At 36.6% G+C, this 25671-nt stretch overlaps 1 protein-coding gene and 1 pseudogene across 1 annotated transcript in view; one reads left to right on the forward strand and one right to left on the reverse strand.

Moving 5' to 3' along the window:
• Positions 1–25671, forward strand: part of ZNF782 (zinc finger protein 782) — a 55952-nt gene that overhangs the window by 10666 nt on the left and 19615 nt on the right.
• Positions 7226–8573, reverse strand: LOC125112578 (G1/S-specific cyclin-E1-like; annotated as a pseudogene).

Genomic DNA, 25671 nt, shown 5'->3' on the forward strand with positions numbered 1-25671 from the left:
TAGCATAATGTCCTCTAGTTTTATCCATGTTGGGACAAATGTCAGTATTTCCCTCCTTTTTGTGGCTGAATAATATTTTACTGTGTGTAGATACACCACATCTTCCTTCATCTTTCATCCATCACAGGACATTTTTAGACTGTTTCCATATTTTGACTATTTTGAATAATGCTACAGTGACCATGGAGTGCAAATAGCTCTTTGAGATCCTGATTTCACTAAATTTGTATATATACCCAGAAGTGGAATTACTGGCACATAAGGTAATGCTAGTTTTAGTTTTTTGTGGGAACCGTATTGTTTTGTGAAATGGCTGTACCAATTTACATTCCCACCAACGGTGTACAAGCGTTCTGTTTTCTCCACATCCTCAACAACACTTACCTTTTGTCTTTTTGTTAATCACTATTCTCCAACAGGTGGGAACTGATATCTCATTGTGGTTTTGATTTGCATTTCCCTGATGATTAGTGATGTTCAGCACATTTTTCTAAAAACCACCGATCATTTGTATGGCTTCTTTTGAGAAAAGTCAACTCAGGTCCTTTGCCCATTTTTAATTTGGTTATTTGCTTTTTTGCTATTGAACTCTATAACTCCCCTATACTTCTGGATATTTACTCTTTATAATTATTATTACGATTTGTAGGTATTTTCTCCCACTCTGTTCTTTTTCACCCTGTTTATTATTTCCTCCTCTATCCAAAATCTTTTTCATTTGATGCAGTCTCACTTGTTTATTTTTGCCTTTGTTGTCTGTGCTTTTGGTGCCATATAATAACCATTGCCAAGACTACCATAAAGGAGCATTTTCCCTATGTTTTCTTCCAGAAGTTTTACAATTTCAGATCTGACATTTAATTCCTTAATCCATTTTGAGTTGTTTTTTGTATGTAGTATGAGACAAGTGTCCAGTTTTAACTTCTACATGTGGATGTCCAGTTTTCCCAGCACTGTTATTGCTTTCCCCATTTTGTGTCCTTAGCACCCGCTGTAGAAGACCAATTCACTATAGATGTTTGGATAGATAGCTGGGCTTTCTGAATGGTTCCATTGGTCTGGAACTCTGTCTTTATGCCAGTGCCATACTGTCATCATTACTGTAGCCTTATAGTATATCTTGAAGTCAGGAAGTATGGTGCCTCCAGCATTGTTCTTCTTTCTCAAGATTGCTTTGGCCATCCAGGATCTTTTGTGTTTCCTATATGAATTTTAGGATAGTTTTCTCTATCTCTGTAAAGAATAGCATTGGGATTTTTGATAGGGATCACACTGAATCTGTAGATCACTTTGGACAGTTTAACAGTATTTATTTCTTCAGTTTGTGAACATGGGTGCCTTTCCATTTATCTGTATGTTCTTTAATTTCCTTCATCAGTGTTTTATAATATTTAGCATACAAGTCTCTGACCTCTTTGGTCAAGTTAATTCCTAAATACTTTTTAATTTCCTTTTTTGATTACTCATTCTTGGATTATAGAAACACAGCTAATGTTGTGTGTGTTAATTTTTGGATCCTCTGACTTCACTAAATTTGCTTATTACTTCTAATAGGTTTTTTTGGGTTCTTTTCAGTTCTCTACATATAGGATTTTGTCATCTGCAAACAGAGATAGGTAATTTTACTTCTTATTTTTTATTTAGATGCCTTTTATTTAATTGTCTAATTGCCCTGGATAAGACTTCTAATGCTATGTTGAATACAAGTGAGAGTGGGCATCCTTGTTTTGTACCGAATCTTAGAAGGAAAACTTTCAAGTTTCCCCATTAATTGTAAACTTTTCATATGTGGCCTTTACTATGTTGAGGAAATTTTCTTCTATACCTATTTTGTTGAGAATTTTAATCATGAATAGGTGTTGAACTTTGTCCCAATGCTTTTTCAACATCTGTTGAGAAGATATTTTTTTTTTCATTTATTTAATGTGGTGTAACACATAGATTGATTTGCATGTAGTTAACCATCCTTGTGTCCCAAGGATAAATCCCACTGTTCATGGTTTAAGATTCTTTTAAATGTGCTATTAAACTTAGTTTGCTAGTCTTTTGTTGAGAATTTTTGAATCTCTATTCATTAGCAGTATTGGCCTATACTTTTCTTGCAGTGTCTGTTTCTGGGTTTAGAATCAAATCACTGTGATACTGACCTCATAAAACGAGTTTAGAAATGTTTCCTGTTCCATATTTTTAAGAGTTTAAAAAGGATTGGTATTAATTCTTTGAGTGTTTGGTAGAATTCTACCAGGAAGCCATCTGTTCCTGGGCATTTCTTTATCAGGAACTTTGTGATTACAGATTAAGTCTCCTTATTTTTCATAGTTCTGTTCAGGCTTCTGTTTCTTCATGATTCAGTTTTGATAGATTGTATATTTATGGAAATTTATCCATTTCACCTAGGTTTTCTAATTCCTTGGCATGGTTGTTCATCATAGTCCTACATGACCCTTTTTATTTCTGAGGCATCTCTTATAATAGCTATTTTCATTTCTGATTTTATTTATTTGAATTTTTCTCTCTCTCTTTTAGTCTAGCCTAAGGATTTGTTGATTTTTGCTTAGCTTTTCAAAAAAACAACACTTAGTTTCTGTTATTCCATTCTCTATTTCTCCTCCAATCATTATTAGTTCCTTCTTTCCACTAACTTTGGGCTTAATTCTTTTTTCTAGTTCCTTGAGATGTAAAGTTAATTGTTTCTTTGATATCCTTCTTTTTAAATGTAGACTTTTATTACTATAAACTTTCTTCTTAGTACCAATTTTGCTGCCTGTCATAAGTTTCAGTATGTTGTTTTTGTTTTTCTTAAGATACTTTTAAAATATTCTTTGTAGTTCCTTTTAGACCCAATATTTATGCAAGAGTATGTTATTTAGTTTCCACATACTCGTAAGTTTCTTACTTTCCTCCTGTTGTTGATTTCTAGTTCAGAAAGGATTCTTAGAATGATTTCAGTCATATTAAATTTGTTGACTTGTTTTGTGACCTAGCATCTATCCTGCAGAATGATCCATTTGAAAGAATGTGTATTTTTCTGTTGGGTGAAACATTCTGTGTATGTCTGTGTATATATATGTGTGTATGTGTGTGTATGCACACTCTGGAGTTGGGTAAATATATGTATATAATTGTTATATATTCTGTGGAATTGACCTTTTTATCATTATATAATGACTTCCTTTGTCTGCTATAAGTATAGCCACCTTTGCTTTTTTTTTGGTTACCGTTTGTGTGGAATATCTTTTTCCATCCCTTCATTTTCAACCTATGCTTGTCTTTAAATTTAAAATGAGGCTCCTGTATATAGCATATCTCTGAATCTTTACTTTTTATCCATTCAGGTACTCTATGCCTTTGATTGTCTTTTAATTTTTATATTAGCATTAAAAATAACTTATTACAGTGCTATATTACTCTGTATTTATTTATTTACGTTCATTAGTGAGGTTATTTTGTGTTGATGTTTTATATTTTTTCATTTCCTTAATTTAGCATTTCTTGTAAGGCAAGTCTAATGGTTACAGACTCCATAAGTTTGTCTTCGTCTGGAAAAGGCTTTATTTCTTCTTCATTTGTAAAGGATAATTTTGCCAAATGTATTATTCTAGGTTGGCATTTTATTTTCTTTTAGTGTTTTGAATATAGCACTCTGCTCTCTCCTAGTCTGCAAAATTTGTGCTGAGAAATCCATTAAAAATTTTATAGGAGTTCACTTCTATATGATGAGTCACTTCTGTCTTGCCATTTTCAAAATTCTCTTTGTCCATGGCTTTGACAATTTGATAAAAGTCTCAATGTACTTTACTTTAGGTTAGTCCTATTTGGGGCCTTTGAATTTCATGAATCTGGATGTCCATTTCCCTCCCAAGATTTGAGAACTTTTTAGCCATAGTACCTGTATTTATTCTTTTTACTTTTTAATTGAAATATATTTGACATATAACATTGTATAAATTTAAGGTGTACAACTTGTTTGATACATTTATATATGGTAATATGTTTGGCCATTTAGTGATAATTAGCACCTCTAGTGCTAATTATTACATAATTACCCTTTCCTTTTAGTAGTTGGAATAATCAAGTTACAGTCTCTGCAAATTCAATGATTATAAGGTAATATTGTTGCCTGTATTTACTGTACTGGGCATTATATCTCTAGGGCTTATTTACTACTTGTTGCAAGTTTGTACCCTTAAACAACATCTGTCCTGCCCCTTCCCCACCATCTCCTGGAAACTTGATTTCATTCTCTATATTTACAAGTTTGGCATTTTAAAATTTCAATTATAAGTACTATCATACAATATTTGTTTTTCTGTCTGATGTATCTTACTTAACATAATGCAGATGTGCTCAAGGTCCATCCATGTTGTTATACATCAAATGGCAGGATGTATTCCTTTTCATGGTTGAATGTTCTGTTTTATTTATGTACCACATGTTCTTTATTCATTCATCTCTCAGTGGATATTTATGTTGTTTCCATATCTTGACTATTGTAAATAATGCAGCAGTGAACATGGGGATGCACATATCTTTTTGAGTTAGTGTTTTTGTTCCCAGAAGTGGAATTGCTGAATCATATAGTAGCTCCACCTTCCAACTTTTTGAGGAGCTTCCAATACTCTTTTCCATAGTAGCTACACAAGTTTATATTCCCATCAACAGCGCTGACACTTGTTATTTATTGTCTTTTTGATAACAGCTTTTCTAACAGATATAAAGTGATACCTCATTGTGGTTTTAATTTACATTTCCCTGATGGTTAATGACATAAAGCATCCTTTTATGCACCTGTTGGCCATCTATATGTCTTATTTTTAAAAAGTCTACTCAGATCTTCTGCCCATTTTTAATTGAAATGCTGTTTTGTTATTAAATTGTATGTGTTCTTTATATATTTTAGCTATTATCAGATATGAGGTTTGTAAAATTTTTCTCCCATTCTCTATGTTGCCTTTTCATGTTGTTAGTTGTTTCTTTTGCTGTGCAAAACTTTTAAATTTAAGGTAGTACCATTTGTGGATTTTTTCTTTTCTTGTTTGTGCTTTTGGTGTCATATCCAAGGACCTTCTTCCTTGTGTTTTCTATTAGGAATTTTATAGTATCAGGTCTCATGTTTAAGTCTTTGATTCATTTCAAGTTAATTTCTTTTTTGGCGGTGCACTCAGCACACAGATGTTCCCAGGACAGGGATTGAACCCATGCTACAGCAGCAACTCTGCAGTGACAACGCCAGATCCCCAAGCCCCTGTGCCACAAGAGAACTCCAAAGAAGAGCAATTTAAATATTCTTTTTTTTTTTTTTTTTGGCAACTCCTGCAGCATGTGGATGTTTGGGCCAGGGATCAAACCTATACCACAGCAGCAATCCAAACGTCTGCAGTGACCATGCTGGATCCTTAAGCTGCTGCACCACAAGAGAACTTCAAGTTAGTTTTTGTGAGTGGTATAAGTTAGGGTCCAGTTTTATTGCTTTGCATGTGTTTATCCCGTTTTCTTAGCACATTTATCGGAGAGACATCTTTTCCCCATTGGGTGTTCCTGGCTCCATTGTCAGATATTAGTTGACCCTATAACAGAGATTTCATTCTGTTACCTCTATTCCTTTCCTTTGGTCTGAATTTTTGTGCCAGTACCATACTGTCTTTATTACTGTAGCTTTGTAGTATAGTTTGAAATCAGGGCATGTGATACCTCTAGCTTTGTTTTCTGTTTTTTGGGTTTTGTTTTTTTTTTTCCTCAAGATTGCTTCGGCTATCTGGGGTCTTTGTGGTTCCATACAAATTATAGGATTTTTTTCTATTTCTGTGAAGAATACCATCAGCATTATGATAGGGATTTCATTGATTCTATAGATGGCTTTGGGTAGTATGGACATTTTAACAGTATTAATTCTCATCATCCATAAACACAGATCCATTTATTCGTCTTTTTTGATTTCTGTCAGCAAAGTCTTGTAGTTTTCATCGTAGAGATGTCTTACTTCCTTTGGTTCAGTTTATTCCTAAGTATTTTATTGTTTTTGATGCTATGGTGAATGGCATAGTTTTCTGTTTCACATTTCGTTCTTAATATAGAAATGCAACTGATTTCTGCATGTTGATTTTGTACCCTGAAAATTTACTGACGTTGTTGATTAATTCCAACAGTTTTTTTGGCTGAGTCTTTGGGATTTTCTAAATACAGAATTATAATATCTATAAATAGCAACAATTTTGCTTCTTCCTTTCCTCTTTGGATGCCTTTTCATTCTTTTTTTTTTCTTTCCTAACTGTTCTAGCTAGAACTTCCAGTACTATATTGAATAATAGTATGAGAGTAGGTATCCCAGTCTTGCTCCTGATATTGGATGAAAAGCTTTTCAATTTGCCATATATGGCCTTTGTTATATTGAGGTATATTCTTTCTATACCAAATCTTTTGTCATGAAGGAATGTGGTCTTTTGTAAGATTCTTTTTCAACATTTGTTGAGATGATCATGTGATTTTTTTCATTTTATTAATATGTTATATTTATTGAGTTGCCTTTGTTGAACCATCCTTACATCTGAGGGGTAAATCCCACTTGATCATAATGTATAATCCTTCTTATGTGTTCTTAAAAATGCTTTACTAATATTTTGTTGAGATTTTATGCCTCTGCATTTGTCAGGGATATTGGTGTATAGTTTTCTTCTTTTTTTTTTTTTCTCTCAAAGACAGTGTCATCTTTATTAAAAAACAGATAGGCATAGCAGCACTTACAAAACAATAGTTCATAAAAGGCATTGCACACTGTCAACTGATATATGAAAAGGGCAGACCCCCGGCACAGCTGGTTGTGGGCTGCACATCACAACACTCAAAACCACCTGCTCCACTTAATACAACACAACCCAGAACACTCAAGGGGAGGCCAACAGCAACATGGTACTCCTCAACTTCAAGCCTTTGTTATTTGTGTGACTAGTCAATCAAGTCAAGTATCACCCTCTTAGCAGCATCTGGAGCACTCGGTGGTGTTCTGGAGGTGGCTGGTGTACCTGACCCACTTATTAGAAAATCTAAACATTCAATAAAAAACACTTCTCCCTGTCCAATGCTATCCACAGAAACCTATGGTGGAAGAGATGTGCTCCTCCATTTAAATATCTGTAAAAGCTAATGCAGGCCTCTGCTGCAGCAGACAGGAGAGAACCTGGAGCAGGCACTTCCACACACCTGTCTTTGGTGGAGGATGCTGGTGTGGTCATGCTGTTCCCTGCCCACTGCTCTGCTTCTTACTGCTCTGCTGGGGGGGACTCCAGTGGGGAGAGGAGAAATCCTATTTTCTTCAGACAATATGGCTTTCTTTGCTTGGGCTTTGTCCAGCAAATCCAAGCTGTTTATATGGGTCTGGATGTTATGGATATCTTCAGCAGGAACCCCTCTGAAGTGCTTAAGTTTTGAGCTTCCTGTCTCCCTTATAACCATGGCAAATGGAACCATCCACTTGACACACTTCTCTATATCACACCACTGATACCCTGAAATCTTCTTCATCAATTCGGATGAAGAGGAATGATACAAGGCAGAAGCAGCAGGTACATCATAGGAAAATTCTAAGCAGCCAACATCCAGGACACAGAGATCTAAAAGCTCTGCGATCTGTATGAAGATTTGCTGGGGATACTGTGGCAGGAGCACTTCCTAAAAATCATTTAGATATACAACCTGCATGTATACATTCAGCCAGGACACAATGGTCAGGGGACTTAAATGCCATTAAGGGCCTTCATAATGATTAATTCCATGGTAAGAATTTCGTCTCCTGATCAAGCCCCATCTGTCACATAAGCAAACTGGTGCAACTTTGGAGGATAGATTTCCTCAAGTTTGGCAGCAATAAATAAAGATGAGATCCCAATAAGCTGTAAAAGCGTTTTTACAACGTTTTGTTGTGTTGCCATACACTGATCGAAGAAATCCTGTGTCAAGTAAAATGTCTCTCTCTTAACACACCTCCATTAACCAATCCAGAAGAATCACTCGCATTTTAGGCTCCAGAAGAAGGTGCCACTGCATAAGGTACTTATCCCTCAAGTTCATCTTTTCCTTGTTTAACATGATTTTCCATACCTCCGCTCTATTTGCCCAGTTCAGTATGCGAGGCTCTGGATGGTGTGCAACTCTGAGGCTTATACACAGAATTAGGGAATTCAAGCTCATCCTCTTTGTCAGGTGTGGGAACAAAGGAGCACAGGTTTTCAAAGACTGCATTATTGACCCAAGGCTGATTGCCACACTGGCTTTTCACAGTTCTGTCAATTTTGGCCACTTCTCCATCTGGAGCTTGCAAAAAAAAAAAAAAAAAAAGGCCATATTTGCCTTCCTTTTCCTGGAGCGAACAGAGACATCAGTGCCACTTTCTTCTTTCATAGTGTCAGGTTCCTTCGCATCCCTTTCCTTCTTCTGCCTCAGCATGGCGCTGGGCACAAGTTCAGACCTCAGGCCCTAAGCCGTCTCCGCGGCAGGCAGGCAGGCGGCGCGAGCCGGAGCCGAGGCCGGAGGCAGGAGGCAGGAGGCAGAGGCGAGCGGGAAGCCGGGAGGCGGGAGGCGGCGGGCGGAGCGCGCGGCGGCGGCGGCGGCGGCGGCGGCGGCGGGATCCGCGCCTACCCCCATCACCGCGCTGGCAGCGGAGCTGGCTGCTCCTGCGCCCCAGTAAAAGCTAGTTTTACTTCTGATGTCCTTATCTGGCTTTGAAATCAGGGTAATGCGGCCCTCATAGAATGAGTTTGGAAGTAACTCTTTTCCTCAGTTTTTCCGGAAGAGTTTGGGAAGAATTGGTATTAATTCTTCTTTTGATGTTTGGTAGCATTTGTAAAATGAAGCCACCGGGCCCTGCTGTTATTTGTCCTGGGAGGTTCTTGATCACTGATTCAATCTCTTTGCTCATTTATTGGTCTGTTCATATTTTCTGTTTTTCTCTGATTCAGTCTTGATAGGTGATGTTTCTAGAAATAGCTTTGATTTCCTTAAATAACCTTCTGGGTTCGTTCTTTTTTATTATTGTTTCTTTTTTTGCTTAATTTCTTATTTTATTTGTATAATATTTTCCTGATTTCACTAGGTTGCCAATCTGTGTTTTCTTCTAGCTTGCTGATCTTCCTTAAAACATTTTTTTTTCTTTTGTCTTTTTGCCTTTTCTAGGGCCGCTCCCGCGGCATATGGAGTTCCCAGGCTAGGGGTCCAATTGGAGCTGTAGCCACCAGCCTACGCCAGAGCTACAGCAACGTGGGATCCGAGCCGCGTCTGCGACCTACACCACAGCTCACAGCAACGCTGGATCCTTAACCCACTGAGCAAGGCCAGGGATCAAACCCGCAACCTCATGGTTCCTAGTTGGATTCATTAACCACTGCGCCACGACGGGAACTCCTTCCTTAAAATATTTTTGTCAGAAGGTTTGTAGATCTCCCTATCTTTGGGGTTTGCTACTGGAAATAACATTGTTTCCCCTTGGTTATGTCATGTTTCCTTTATTTCTCACATTCTGTCTTTGCATGTGAAGGAGTAGTAACCTCTTCTAGAGGACTAGATTGGTAGGGAAAAACCTTCACCTGTGGGTGATATGAGGTGGGCAGCTGGTTGGGAGCCAGCTGTGGACTTCAGGCTGCTGTCCACTGAAGTCAGCATTCTCAAAGATTGTTTGCAGCAATTTAAATCTCTGGTACATTTTTAGTTAATTTTTCATAAGGAGTGAAGTTTAAGTAGAAATCACTTTTTTACCTATGGATATCTATTTGCACATACCATTATCTTTCACTGAGTTCCTTTTTCGGTTTTGTCAAAAATCATTTTGGTTTACTTAGGTGGATCCATTTCTGAGTTCCTTAAATCAGGTAGCATGCTGCTTCCCACATTATACTTATTTTTCAGTGTCGTTTTAGCCATTCTAGTAACTTTGCCTTCACATATAAATTTTGGAATAATATCATTATGTTTTTTTAAAAACTTGCTTGGTGTTTGATAGGAGTTACATTAAATGTTTAAGTTTTTAGTTTTGTGACCATCTTTGCTGTGTTGGCATTCAAAATTCACTAAATATGCACACACATACACGCATACACACACAGACACACACATATATTTAGATCTTTGATTTCTTTTATCTGTGTTTTTTAGTTTTTAGCATAAAAGTCCTATACATGTTTTGTTATGTTATTCTTTTATGCTGAGACCTTGCTGAACTTTCTTAGGATTGATGAAAACAGACACATTTGCCTTGTTTCCAACCTCAGAGGGAAAGCATCCTGTCTTTTACCAGATGATGTTACCAAGAGATTTTCTACAGCTGTTCTTCATCAGCTTGAGGAAGTTCCCCTCTAAACCTAGTTTATAGAGAGTATTTATCACGAATGAGTATTAAATTTTGTCAGATACTTTTGTTGTATCTACTGCTGTGATTATGTGATTTTTCTTATTTACCCCATTAACATGGTAGACTATACTGGCTGATTTTCAAATACTAATCTAACCTTGCATACTTGGAATAAACCTTACTTGGTCATGTCATATAATTCTTTTTATTTATTGCTCAATTATATAGTTGCTAATATTTTAAAAGTAATTTTGCCTCTCTGTTCATGAGAGACATTGGTCTATTGTTTCATACTGTCTTTATCTAGTATTTATATCAGGATAATGTTGGCCTCATTGTTTCCTCTTTTCTGGAAGAGATTGTGTAGAAGTGGTGTTTATTCTTCTTTAAAGATTTGGTAGGATTCTCTAACAAAAGATCTGGACCTGGAGATTTCCTTTTTTGGTGTTTTAACTTACAAATTCAATTTCTTTAAAAGTTGTCTCTATTGGGAAAACTATGGAATTTTGCTTTTCTTTGTAGCAATTGTGCCATTTTATCTAACAAGTCAAATTTTTAAGTGTAGAGTTCTTCATATTATCCTCTTAATTTTCACTTTAATATCTGTAGGATCCAAACTTATATCCCTGTTTTATTCATCATATTGATAATTTGTTCTCTCTCAAAATTTGTCAGTTTCATCGCTCCTCAGCCACCTTCTCCTATCACTGATTTTTCCTTTTTCTGTTTTCAATTTCATCGATTTCTACTCTGTATTTTTTGTCTTCTGCTTGAGTTGGGTTTCTTGTGCCCTTTTATAATTTCTTAATGTGAGACTGTTTGACACCTTTTTTTTTCTAATATGATCATGTACCGCTATGAATTTCTCTCTCAGCACTGCTTTAACTGCATTGTACAAATATTGTATCAAGTCACTAAAACAAATCCTTAATTTATATCTCCTAATATATCTCCTTCTCTGATAGGGCAATGATGTATATAGTATGTGATCTTGAAGAAATAAAATTAAAGTTTAACAACTATTTACTAATACCTATTATTTGTTGGATCCCTGTACAATCTTGAAGATATATGATAACATACCCTCAATTTTCATAGGGTGGTTTGAATACTCAGTCCAGTTGTTAGACTAAGCACTAGAAAAGTAATTATGAACAAAATACAGACTCTCTGTACTTTCAGGGAGTTCAACAAATTGGGGGGAAACTTAATTAAATTATATAAATAAATGTAACTAAATTTGCTAAGTACCAAAAGGAAGCAAAAGTATGCAATGCAGTTTCTCCAATATCAGTAATTGACTTTAGCAGTGCAGTGAAACCTTGCCATAAAAAAGGTGTGATATTTGTTGATACTGGATGAAGGCTACATCAGGAGAGGGGTTCACTAGACTATTTACTAGTCTAATAAAGTTTTTCAAACTCAAAAAGAAATATTAAGATAAAAGTGACATTTGAGCAAACCTCTAAGGAAAGTGTAGGAAGAAATGAAATAAGGAAATGTAAGTATTCCAAGCAGAGAACAGAACAAGTACCAAGATTCTTGGTAGAAGAGAATATAGTAAGCATAGGTCCTAAAATAGATTAGTGAGGCTAGGACAAAGACAGCAAGAAGGCATATGGTATAAGATGTGGAAGAGGACCAAGAGAATGTTCTGAAGCCATATCCTAAAGTTTTTAAGCAATGGGTAGATAGTAGGGTTTTAAATAAAATAGACAGTCGGATCTGCCTTTAATAAATATACATTTTTGGCACTAAGAAAAATTCCAGCTGCATTAGATTTTACCCATCAATCGCATCTCCAGGAATCTATCTTTCCTTCACTGATACAATATGACGTATGTACAGAATCATTCATCACAGCACAGCTGCATTAGATTTTACCCATCAATCTCATCTCCAGGAATCTCTTTCCTTCACTGATACTATATGATGTATGTACAGAATCATTCATCACAGCACAGTTGATAATACAGTAAAACATCAACAACCCAAATGTTCATCATTGACTATTTGACTCAAACTTGGGTTATATCTACCCACAAGTGAATAATATACAGCCATAATATAGGATGTGTTTATACACAGGTAAGGAGTAACATTCAGTATATATTAAGTCAAAAAGAGAGAAGCAGTGCAGTGTATAGAAAGATACCTTTTGCGAAAGAAAGGAAGAGAGGTAAGAATATATGTAACTGCTTTTATTTCCAAAGATGAAATACTGAAAGAAAATCAGAAAGTAATAATGAGAAGGAAAGAAATGAGTGGAGGGGACAGGAATGGATGTGAGACTTTGAATATACCTTTTTATACAATCAGGAATTTGAAATACATAAATATTTTACATATTTAAAAGTTACACAAAAAATGGATTGGAAAATCACTATTATCAAAATGACTACATTACCCAAGGCAATCTACAGATTCAATGCAATTCCTATTAAATTACCAAGGATGTTTTTCACAGAACTACAACAAAATATTTTAAAATTTGGAAGCACAAAGACAGAATAGCCAAAGCCATCCTGAGAAAGAAAAATGGGAGTTCCCGTCGTGGCGCAGTGGTTAACGAATCTGACTAGGAACCATGAGGTTGCGGGTTCGGTCCCTGCCCTTGCTCAGTGGGTTAGTGATCCGGCGTTGCCGTGAGCTGTGGTGTAGGTTGCAGACGCGGCTCGGATCCCGAGTTGCTATGGCTCTGGCATAGGCTGGCAGCTACAGCTCCGATTCGACCCCTAGCCTGGGAACCTCCCTATGCCGCGGGAGCGGCCCAAGAAATAGCAAAAAGACCAAAAAAAAAGAAAAGAAAAAAGAAAAGAAAAATGGAGGTGAGGAATGAGGCTCCCTAACTTCAAACTATACTACAAAACTACAGTCATCAAAACAGTATGATACTGGCACAAAAACATAAATATAGCTCAGTGGAACAGGATAGAAAACCCAGAATTAAACCCACACACCTGCAGTCCCCTATCTGTGACAAAGGAGGCAAGAATATACAATGGAGAAAAGCCAGTCCTTCAATAAGTGGTGCTAGGAAAACTGGACAGCTACATGTAAATGAATGAAATTAGAACACTTCCTAATACCATACATAAAAAGAAACTCAAAATGGATTAAAGGCCTAAATATAAGACCAAATACTATAAAACTCTTAGAAGAAAACATAGGCTAAACACTCTCTGACATAAACCACAGCAATATCTTCTCAGATCCACCTCCTAGAGTAGTGACAATAAAAACAAAAATAAACAAATAGAACCTAATTAACCTTAAAAGTTTTTGCACAGCAAAGGAAACACTAAACAAAACGAAAAGACAAGCCACAGAATGGGAGAAAATATTTGCAAATAAAGTGACTGACAGGGAATTGATCTGCAAAATGTATAAAGACCTCCTGCAGCTCAATACCAAAAAAAAAAATTAAAAAATGGGTGGAAGTTCTAAACAGACAATTTTCCAAAGAGGACATACAGATGGCTGAAAGACACATGAAAAGATGTTCAACATCACTAATTGTTAGAGAAGTGCAAATCAAAACTACTATGAGGTACCACCTTACACCAGCCAGAATGGCCATCATCAAAAAACCTACAAACAATAGTGGAGGGAGTATGGAGAAAAAGGAACCCTCTTACGCTGTTGGAGGGAATGTAAATTGGTGCAACCACTATGGAAAACAGTATGGAATTTCCTCAAAAAACTAAAAATAAAATTACCATTTAATCCAGCAATCCCACTCCTGGGCATCTAGCCAGAGAAAACCATGACTTGAAAAGATACATGTAGTCCAATGTTCATTGCAGCGCTATATACAATAGCCAAGACATGGAAGCAGCCTAAATATCGATCAGCAGAGGAGTGGATAAAAATGTGGTACAGGTACACAATAATACTCAGCCATGAAAAGGAATGAAATAATGGCATTTGCAGCAACATGGAAGGACCTATAAATTATCATGCTATGTGAAGTTAGTCAGACAGTGAGACACAAATGTTATATGCTATCACTTATATGTGAAATCTAAAAAAAAAGATACAGTGAACTTCTTTGCAGAACAAAGACTTTCAAAAACTTATGGTTACCAAAGGAGACAGGTTGAGGGGGGGGATGGGCTGGGGAGTTGGGGATGGAAATGCTGTAAAATTGGGTTGTGATGGTTGTTGTACAACTATAAATAAAATTCATTGAGTAAAAAAAAATTTTTTGACAAAAGTTGCACAAAAACTTAAATTTTGGCAACTGATAGTTTCAGATAAGATAGGTTAGATGTACTTCACCCTGTTCCTCCTCTTAATACAGATAAAACCCTAGGCATTATATATAAAACAAACATAAGACTTTGGACAGTGGAGAGAAGAAAACAGACTGTCTAGTGATCTCAGATCTAAGAAAAAAACACTTTGTTTCCTCAGTTTTACTTTTGCCTAACATATTTGAGCTTGGTGCTGTATAAAATGAGCATCCCAGAAACACCAGTGGGCACAAGCAAAAAAAAGCCCAAGTAAAGTCTGCTTCCTCTAGACAGGGAAAAGGAAGGGTAGTATAGAAAGTCAGAAAATTTAGGTGACTTCCCTACCTTAGCTAAACAACATGGAAAAAATCAAATCTCACCTCCATCGGTAATGACTGACATCCATCATTCTGCAAGGAGTACTTAGTCCAAGGACTGGACTAAGTATTCAAACCACCCTCTGAAAATTGAGGGTGTGTTATTATGTATTCAAGACCTTTCCATTAATATATTAATAGAGGAGGCCTAATGGAGAGCCAAGACTTCCAGCACTGACTGGCAGTAAAAAGTGGCCCCAATTCCTGCCCTATGGCATCCATAGAGGCCAAGTCGAGAATCTGGATTTCAAACCTCACCTGGCAGTAAGAAATAGTATCTCACTTTCTAATTGCCACAGTGTCAGAGGGTGCCTACTAGAACAGAAGATAATGAAGATCCAGAATCTGATAATGCTTAGAATGTTCAGGATGCAGTTGAAAATAATAACAGTAACAAGGTATAAGATGACTATAGCATGTGGGTAAGTTAATGACAGCAGTAGCACAACGGGTGGCAAAGATCATAGGGTATATGCTGTTATAAGGTGCCTGAACTACACTTTAGACACCAGGAAACTACTAGGATTTTTAAAGAAGTATATATGATACACTAAGAGAAGAAAAAAAATGGCTACATATAAAACAAATGGCTACAAGATCATACCCTAAGCACAAAAACTCAGCTTAAAAGTAAAGAGAGATAGAGAAATATGCCATGCTAACACTAACCAAAAGAAAAAGTAGATATATTAATTTTAGACAAAGTATACTTAAAATATGGAAGATTATCAAGGATAGAGAAACAGTGCATACTAACATAGAGGTCAATTCTCTAAGAAGGCATAACAGTGCTAAACATTTATATACATAACAAGAAACTCAAAATACAGGAGGAAAAAAACCAATAGAACTGGAAAGAAATAGACAAATCCACTATTAGAGTTGGAGCTTTAAACTCTGCTGTCAGTATTGATAGATAGATTAAGAAGACATAAAGTTAGTAAAGATAAAGATATAGATGACCTGAACAGCCCTATCAATCAATTTGGATATACTGACTAGATAGATAGACAGACAGACAGACAGATATACACACACATATAGATTATTCCAGCGAGAAGAGAATACACATTATTTGCAAGTATACATGAAACATTAACCAAAATAGAACACATTCTAGGCCATAGAGCATACTTTATCAAATTTAAAAGTGTAGAAATTAAAAATATATTCTCAGACAACACCAAGAAATTAAGTACAGAAAGATAGCTGGAGTACTACAAAATATTTTGAAATTAATGAACATATTTCTAAATGATCCATGGGTCAAATAAGAAATCACGAAAGAAATTTTGAGAATGTCTTTAAATGAAAAAATAATTTGTGAGATGCAACTGAAGCAGTACTCAGAGCTAATTTATAGCACTATGTGCATGTAATAGGAAAGAAGGTCCAAAAACAGTAACCAAAATATCTGCCTGAGGACACTAGAAAAAGGAAATTAAACCTAAAGCAAGCAGGAAAGGAAAATGATAAAAATCAGAGCAGAAATCAGTGAAATTGAAAATAAGAAAAAATGGAGAAAAATAAACAAGATAAGTTATCTTAAAAGATCAATAAATTTATTACTCTCTAGCTAAGCTAACAGAGAAAAGAGGAAAGACATGACGTACCAATATAAATTATGAAAGAGTGGTCATCACTACTGATCCCTTAGACACTAAAAGTATAATAAGGGAATACTATAAACAGTTCTGTGCCCATAAAGTTGATTATTTGGATAAAATACACCAATTCCTTGAAACACAAATTTCCAGATGTACTCATGATGAAATACCTAGCCTGACTAGTCCTTTCTATAAAAGAAATTTAATTTAGAGTTTAAAACTGTCTAGAAAAGGAAACACAAGGCCCAGATGATTTCACCACTGAATTCTACCAAATTTTTAAGAAGTAATATCAGTTCTATACAAACTCCTCCAAGAAAGTAAAGAAGAGGGAACAACCCCCCCGCCACTATTTCCTGAGTCCAGTATTATTCCAGGGTGCAATGAGAAAATTACAGACTAACATTTCTCCTGAACTTAGATCTAAAAATCTTTTATAAATATTAGGAAACCAAATCCAGCAATATATAAAACAGTGATATATCCAGATAGGTTTCATTCCAGAAATGCAACACTGAGTCTACATTTATAAATAAGGCAACTACATTTGTAAATGTAAGTCACAATAACAGTAAGAAATACTAAATGTTCCTATCAGTGGAGATATTTTAAATTTTTACTAAATTTATAATGCATTTGCTATAGACTGAATGTTTGTGTGTCTCCCCCGCCCCGAAATTCATGTTTAAATCCTAACCTCAAATGTGATGGTATTTGAAGGTGGGGCCGCTGGGAGTTTATTAGGTCATGAGGTCTGAGCCATCGTGAATGGATTAGTGCCCTTAAAAAGGGACAGAGAGAGTTCATTCACCCTTTTTATCATATGAGGATATCTCAAGAAGATGGCCATCTATGAACCAGGAAATACGCCCTCATCACACAGTGAATCTACTAGCACCTTGGTCTTGGACTTCCCAGCCTCCAGAACTATGAGAAATAAATTGTTGTTTATGAGCCACCCAGTCTATGGTATTTTTGTTACAGCAGCCTGAACATACTAAAACACCATTCATGGGGGGGGGGAAGGGCCACTCTCAAAAAATTAGGAATATGAGACTATGACCTGATAAAGATCCAACACCAACATGAGACTTTTTGTTTAGGGAATAAGGCAAGTAATAATTTCTCATCACTCTTATTCGTTGTCTTACTGAAACACATAACTATAACAGAAGGGTAAGAAAAGAGGGAGGAAAATATATAGATTGGAAAGGAGGAAATAAAACTCTCTGTATTCACAGGTTATATGTACCATAGATACCAAAACAATCCTGGAAGTAATAAGCAAATATAATAACTATACAGGATCCATGGTCTATTTGCAAGTTTTTGCTTTCCTGTATATTAAAAATTAACAATTGAAACTTAAGGCTTAAAAAAAAAACAATTGCACTAAAAAAGGGGAAGTACTTAAGGATAAATCTACAAAACATAAGATGTGTTTGCAGAAAACTACAAGGCACTGGTGAAAGAAATTAAAGAACAATTAAATAATGGAGAGATGTTTTGTATTTATGGATTGGGCAACTTAACTTTCTCAAACGTGATCTATAGATTCAAGGCAATCTCAATCATGACTCCAGGAAGTTTTTACTAATAAACTGATTCTAAGATTTATATGGAAAGTCAATGGCTATATAATAGCCAAAATAAATCCGAAAAAGTACAAAGAATGATATTTTCCAATCTCAAGGTATGTGATATTGTTGAAAGAATACTCTTGTTATTCAGTGGAACAGAATGGAGAACTCCAATAGATACACACAGATATAATCAAGTGAATTTTGACAAAAATGCAAAGGCAATTCAATGGAGAATGGATAGCCTTTCATCAAATAGTGCCAGAGCAGTTGACTGTTCATATGTTATAAAAAACAACAACAATATCAAATTTAGGCCTCATATCTTACCCAGAAATAAATTTTAGTGTATCACAGACGTAAATGTAAAATGCAACACAGAAACTTCTAGAAGCTAAAAACTTAGGAGAAAATCTGTGTGCTGGAGTCCTTGATATGTTTTTACATGTCATACCAAAAGAAGATCCATGAAAGAAGAAAAAAATTGATAATGTTCAACTTCATTATGCTTTAAAAGTTTTCCTTTAAAAGACACTGTTAAGAAAATGAAAACACAAGCCACTGACTGGAAGAAAATTTGCTAATCAAATACCTAAAAGTCTTGTAGTCAGAATACACAAAGAATTCTTAAAATTCAAAAGTAGGAGAGAATGATGTCAGCAAAATGTTGAACTAGAAAACTTCAAGCTCTCATTCCCCCATAGAAACACTTCAAAAAAAAAATTTTGTCAGAACTCTGAAAAATGAAGGTTTACAGCAACTAGACAAAGAGTCATCTACAAAATGGTAGGAAATTTTTGTAGTGTTTTTACTCACTCTTGTCCCTCACACAGCACTACCCCCCCCCCCACCCAGTGCAGTAGTGGTCTTGGTCTTGAGCAGGTGGTTTCCCAGGTCCTCTCTCCAGAGGGAGCAGAACATACCTTATTTGCAAGTTATTGTGTATGTCTGTTCAGACCTGTCTGTGGGATACCTAAAGGACTGAATCAAGGTATTCATCTGTTTCATGTAATGTAGAATGCAAGCAGGAAAAGTGACAGGACTTGCTCCTAAAAGACACAAAGCAGACTACAAATCCGTAGATGCCTGAGGCAAGAGATAATGAGTGGAGATATATAATAAACCATCTAAGATCCAGAGGATAAGCTGTGGAAGGACTTTTTTAAAAATTAGGACATTCAAAAGCAGCCAAGTACCTGGGTAAATTTAGAAAGCCATTCACTAGCCTAGGCAAGACACATACTCAGATAAGACTTGAGAAGACCTTAAGCTTCCACCTCAGGCTGATAAGTGGTTATGGAGTGCCACAGAATATATCCAGTTTGCAACAGCAGGGAGAGGTGATTCTCAATTTTTTGTGTTGTTTGTTTCTTTACCAGTTTTGCTTTTAGCTCCTAATAAGGAAACCTGTCCAAGTAGCTGAGATGGGACAATTAAGATGACAGAGTAGTAGGACATGAAGCTCATCTCCTCCCACAAATACATCAAAAATATGTCTACATGTGGAATGATTTACACAGGAAATCTACTAAACACTGGCAAAGGAGCTCAAGATTCTGATAGAGAAAGGGGGGAAAAAAGTGAAAAACAAACTGGGATGGGAAATGCACCCCTAGGAGGGAGCTGGGAAAGAGGAAAACTTCCTGCGCCCTGGGAAGTCCCTGAACCACCCAGGAGATCAGCTGGGTAGAGGAGGAACTTCAGAGTCTTGGAGGTGAACAGAGCAATCAGTTTGTAGCAACTGTGTTCAATAATCCTGCACAGATGGTCAGTGCCACCACCCTCCACTCTTCACCCTGAGATGTGCATCTACTGCTGTGGTTAGGGTCTGGGAAGTGGAGATCAGACTCAGGGATAGAACTGAGGCTGGCCAAGTAGAAGAAACTGGGGGTTGGTGGCATGGAAACAGCATGGAAGGACTAGAGCCTAGGGTGAGCACATTCGAGGGTGTAAGCTGAGGAAAACCAGCCCACCTTAGGGTCTAGGCAACACATTTAGGGGTGTGGGATCATGTTCTCAGGCAGCAGGACACTGCCTACACCAGATCCAGTAGGAGTCTCACAAGCCACTGTTGCCTGGCACTGGGAGTGGTTGCATGAGCCACTTGACTCTGAGTAGGGTCTGGCGAGCTCCCATCACTTGACACCAGGGGTGGTTGCTCAAGCTTCTCAACTCTGAAAGGGGTTGCACAAGCAGCAGCCACCATTGCCTGGTATCAGGAGTGGTCAGACTCTGGGAGGAGTTGCAAGAGCAACTGCCACCATACCCTGGCACCAAGAGCAGTTGTGTGAGCTGCCACTGGTACCCACCTGGTCCAGGAGTGGTTCTGTGAAGTGCTACCACCTCGGTCACAGACTCCATCCCTAATAGCCACCTGTCTCCATCACACAAGCCACTTCCACCTCCCTTGCAGACACCATCCTGAGCTGGCACCCAGTTCCAGGAGAGGTCATGAGCCACCGCTGCTCCCATAATGTGCTCTGGGTGTATATGAGTGGGTACAACACTGCTGAAAACTCCTGGGCTGGGCACCAGCTGCCACATCTGCACACCTGCTGTCCAGTGAACTTCAGCTATAGAAAGACAATATGAGATGACACAGAAATGTGTTTTAGACAAAAGAAGAAGATAAAAACAAAAACAACTAAAAAGAGGGGATAGATAATCTACTGAAAAATAATTCAGTGTGATAATAGTAAGGATGATCCAGGATCTCAGAAAAAGAATGGAGACATGGATCAAATGTTATGAGAAATGTTTAACAGAGATAGAAGATTTAAAAAAGCAAGGACGACAAATGCAATATCTAAAATGAAAAATACATTAGAAGTAATCAATAGCAGAATAACTGAGGCAGAAGAATGAATAAATGAAGTGGAAAACACTGGTAGAAGTCACTGCCACAGAAAGGAATAAAGAAAAAAGAAAAAAATGAAAAGAATTGAGGACAGTCTAAGAGACCTCTGGAACAACATTAAACTTACCAACATTCACATCATAGGGGCCCCAGAAGGAAAAAGAGAGAGAGAAATGGCCTGAAAAAATACTTAAAGAGATGATAGCTAAAAAATTCCCTAATATGGGAAAGGAAACACTCACTTAGCTACAGGAAGCACAGAATGCACCATACAGAATAAATGCAAGGAGAAATATGGCAAGACACATAGTAATCAAACTGACAAAAGTTAAATGCAAAGAAAAAGTATTAAAAGCAGCAAGGGAAAACAATAAGTTACATACAAGGGAACCCCCATAAGGTTATCAGTTGATTTTTTCAGCAGAAACTGCAGGCCAGAGGGAGTGGCACAATATACTTAAAGTGATGAAAAGGAAAAAAATCTACAACCAATAACGTCCAACAAGGCTTTCATTCAGATTTGAAGGAGAAATCAAAGCTTCATAAACAAGCAAAAGCTGAAAGTATTCAGCACCATCAAACCAGCTTTACTGCAAATGCTGAAGGAGCTTATCTAGGTATAAAAGAAAAGGAGGCGTTCCCGTCGTGGCGCAGTGGTTAACAAATCCAACTAGGAACCATGAGGTTGCGGGTTTGGTCCCTGCCCTTGCTCAGTGGGTTAACGATCCGGCGTTGCCATGAGCTGTGGTGTAGGTTGCAGACGCGGCTTGGATCCCGTGTTGCTGTGGCTCTGGTGTAGGCTGGTGGCTACAGCTCTGATTCGCCCCCTAGCCTGGGAACCTCCCTATGCCGTGGGAGCGGCCCAAGAAATAGCAAAAAGACAAAAAAACAAAAACATTAAAAAAAAGAAAAGGACACAACTAGAAACAAGAAAATTACAAATGGGAAAGCTCACTAGTAAAGGCAAACAAAGTAAAAGTGGAAATAATCCATAGAAAAATATGGTATCAAAAACAGCAATCATGAAAAGAGAGGATGAACACTGAATATTGGAAATTCATTAGAAATTAAGCAACTAAAACCAGCAACTTAAAACAATTTTGCTATATATAGAATGCCATCCATATCAAAATTTCATGGGAACCACAAACCAAAAGCTATAATAGACACATATCAAAGAAAAAGCAATCCCAATAGGACCCTAAAGTTAGCCATCAAGTCATAAGAGAACAAAAGAGGACGAGAAGGAAAAACTCCAACGTTAACAAATGCAAAACAATTAAGAAAATGGCAGTAAGTACATATATTGGTAATTACCTTAAAAGGATTAAATTATCCAACCAAAAGACATAAACTAGCTGAGTGGATACAAAAACATATCTATGCTGTCTACAAGAGGCACACACAGGCTGAAAGTGAGGGGATGGAAGAAGATATTCAGTGGAAATCAGAAGAAATCTGGAGTAGCAATACTCATAGTAGACAAAATAGACCTTAAACAATGTTAAAAGAGACAAAGAAGGACACTGCCAAATGATCAAGAGATCAGTCCAAGGAGTTCCCTTGTAGCTCAGTGGGTTAAGAATCCAGCAGTGTCACTGCAGTGACTTGGGTTGCTGCAGTGGTACACATTTGATCCCTGGCCCTGGAACTTAGATATACCACAGGCACTGCCAAAAAGAGAGAGAGAGAGATCAAAAAGAAGATATAACAATTGGAAATATATATGTGCCCAACATAGGAGTACCACATTATGTAAGGCAACTGCTAACAGTCATGAAAGGAAAAATAAATAGTAACACATTAGTGGGGATTTTAACACCCCACTTACAGCAATGGACAGATCATCCAGACAGATATCCATAAGGAAACACAGGTCTTAAATGAAATATTAGACTGGATAGACTTAATTGATATTTATAGAACATTCTGTCTGAAAACAGGAGAATACACATTATATTCAAATGCACATGGAACCTTCTCCAGGAAGATCACTTCTTGGGCCATATACCAAGCCTCAGTAAATTTAAGAAAACTGAAGTCATACCAAGCTTTTTTTCCAACAACACTGTGAGAGTAGAAATCAACTACAAGAAAAAAAATGCAAAAAGCACAAACATGTGAATGCTAAAGAATAGGCTGCTAAACAACCAATGGATCACTAAAAAAAATCAGAGGAAATCAAAAAATACCTAGAGAAAATAAAAACATGACAATTCAAAAGAAAAATCCCAAATAAACAACCTAACCTTATACCTAAAGCAACTAGAGAAAGAAGAACAAACAAAACCAAAGTTAGTAGAAAGAAAGTAATGATAAAGATCAGAGCAGAAATAAATGATATAGAGACAAAGAAAACAATAGAAAAGATCAATGAAACTAATAGCTGATTCTGAAAAGATAAACAAAATTGATTAATCTTTAGCGAGACTCATCAAGAAAAAAGGGGGGAAAGGCTCAAATCAATAAAATCAGAAATGAAAATGTAGATGTTTAAACAAACATAGCAAAAATACAAAGGATCTAAGAAACTACTACATGCAACTATATGCCAATAAAATGGACAACCTAGAAGAAATGGACTAATTATTAGAAAGATACAGTCTTTTAAAATAATTTTTAATTTTTCCATTATACTTGGTTTATGGTGTTCCATCAATTTCTACTGTGCAGCAGAGTGACCCAGTCACACATACATACACATTCTTTTTCACACATTATCCTCCATCATGTTCCATCATAAGTGACTAGATATAGTTCCCTGTACTATATAGCAGGATCTCATTGCTTATCAACTCCAAATGCAATAGTTTGCATCAAGTAACCCCAAATTCCCAGTCCATCCCACTCCCTCCCCCTCCCCCTTGGCAACTTGTGAATCTGCTTTCCAAATGTGTGAGTTTTTTTTTTTTCCTGGGGAAAGACTCATTTGTACCATATATTAGATTCCAGATATAAGTGATATCATATGGTTTTTGTCTTTCTCTTCCTGACTTATGTCACTTAGTATGAGAGTCTCTAGTTCCATCCATGTTGCTGCAAATGGCATTATTTTGTTCTTTTTATGGATGAGTAGTATTCCATTTTGTATATGTACTACATCTTCTTAATCCATTCATCTGAGGATGGACATTTAGGTTGTTTGCATGTCTTGGCTATTGTGAATAGTGCTGCAGTGAACATAGGGCTGCATGTATCTTTTTCCAGCAAAGTTTTGTATAAAGATACAATCTTCCAAGACTGAACCAGGAAGAAATAGAAAAGATGAACAGACTAATCACAAATGCTGAAATTGAAACTGTGATTTTAAAAATTGCAGCAATCAAAAGTCCAGGACCAGATGGCTTCACAGGTAGATCTATCAAACATTTAGAGAAGAGTTAACACCTATCCTTCTGAAACTATTCCAGAACATTCCCAAATTCATTCTATGAGGCCACCATCACCCTGATACCAAAACTATGCAAATATACCACAAGAAAAGAAAATTATGGGCCTATATCACTGATGTACATAAATGCGAAAATCCTCAACAAAGTACCTGCAAACCAAATCCAACAATACATTAAAAAGATTGTACCCCCTGATCAAGTGGGATTTATCCCAGTGATGCAAGGACTCTTCACTATCTGCAAATCAGTGAGTCTGACATACCACATTAACAAACTGAATAAATCCACATGATCATCTCAGTAGATGCAGAAAAGGCTTTTGACAAAATCCAACATCCAATTCTGATTAAAAAAAAAAAACTCTCCAGAAAGTGGGCATAGAGAAAAAACTATCTCAACATAATAAGGGCCATATGTGACAAACCCACTGTGAACATCATTCTCAATGGTGAAGCATTGAAACCATTTCCTCTAAGATCAGGAACAAGACAAAGATGTCCATTCTTGCCACTTTTATTCAACATAGTTTTGGAAGTCCTAGCCACAGCAATTGGAGAAGAAAAAGAAATAAATTTGGAATCCAAATTGGGAAAGAAGTAAAAATTGTGTGCAAACAACATCATACTACACATAGAAAATCCTAAGGCTACCAGAAAACTAGTTAAGCTCATCAGTGAATTGGTAACCTCTTGCATTCCTATACACTAACAATGAAAGATCAGAAAAGGAAATTAAGGAAGCATCCTATTTACCATGGCATCAAAGAGAATAAAATACCTAGGAATAAACCTACCTAAAGAGGCAAAAGACCTGTATTCTGGAAACTGTAAGACACAAATGACGGAAATCAAAGATGGCACAAACGGAAAGATATACCATGTTCTTAGATTGGAAGAATCAATATTGTCAATATGATTATATTACCCAAGGTAATCTACAGATTCAATGCAATCCCTATCAAATTACCAATAACGTTTTTCACAGAACTAGAACAAAAACTTTTTAACTTTGTTTGAGAACACAAAAGACCCAAATAGCCAGAACAATCGTGAGAATTAAAAATGGATCTTGAGGAATCAGTCTCTCCTCAACTTCAGATTATAGTACAAAGCTACAGCCATCAAAACAGTATGGTACTGGCACAAAAACAAATGTAGATCAGTGGAACAGGATAGAGAGTCCAGAAATAAGTCCATGCAGTATGGTCAGTTAATCTATGATATTGAAGGCAAGAATATACAATGGAGAAAATAGTCTCTTCATTAAATAGTGTTGGGAAAACTGAAC

The sequence above is a fragment of the Phacochoerus africanus genome, chromosome 12 (assembly GCF_016906955.1).
Source record: "Phacochoerus africanus isolate WHEZ1 chromosome 12, ROS_Pafr_v1, whole genome shotgun sequence".
NCBI classification, from domain to species: Eukaryota; Metazoa; Chordata; class Mammalia; order Artiodactyla; family Suidae; genus Phacochoerus; species Phacochoerus africanus.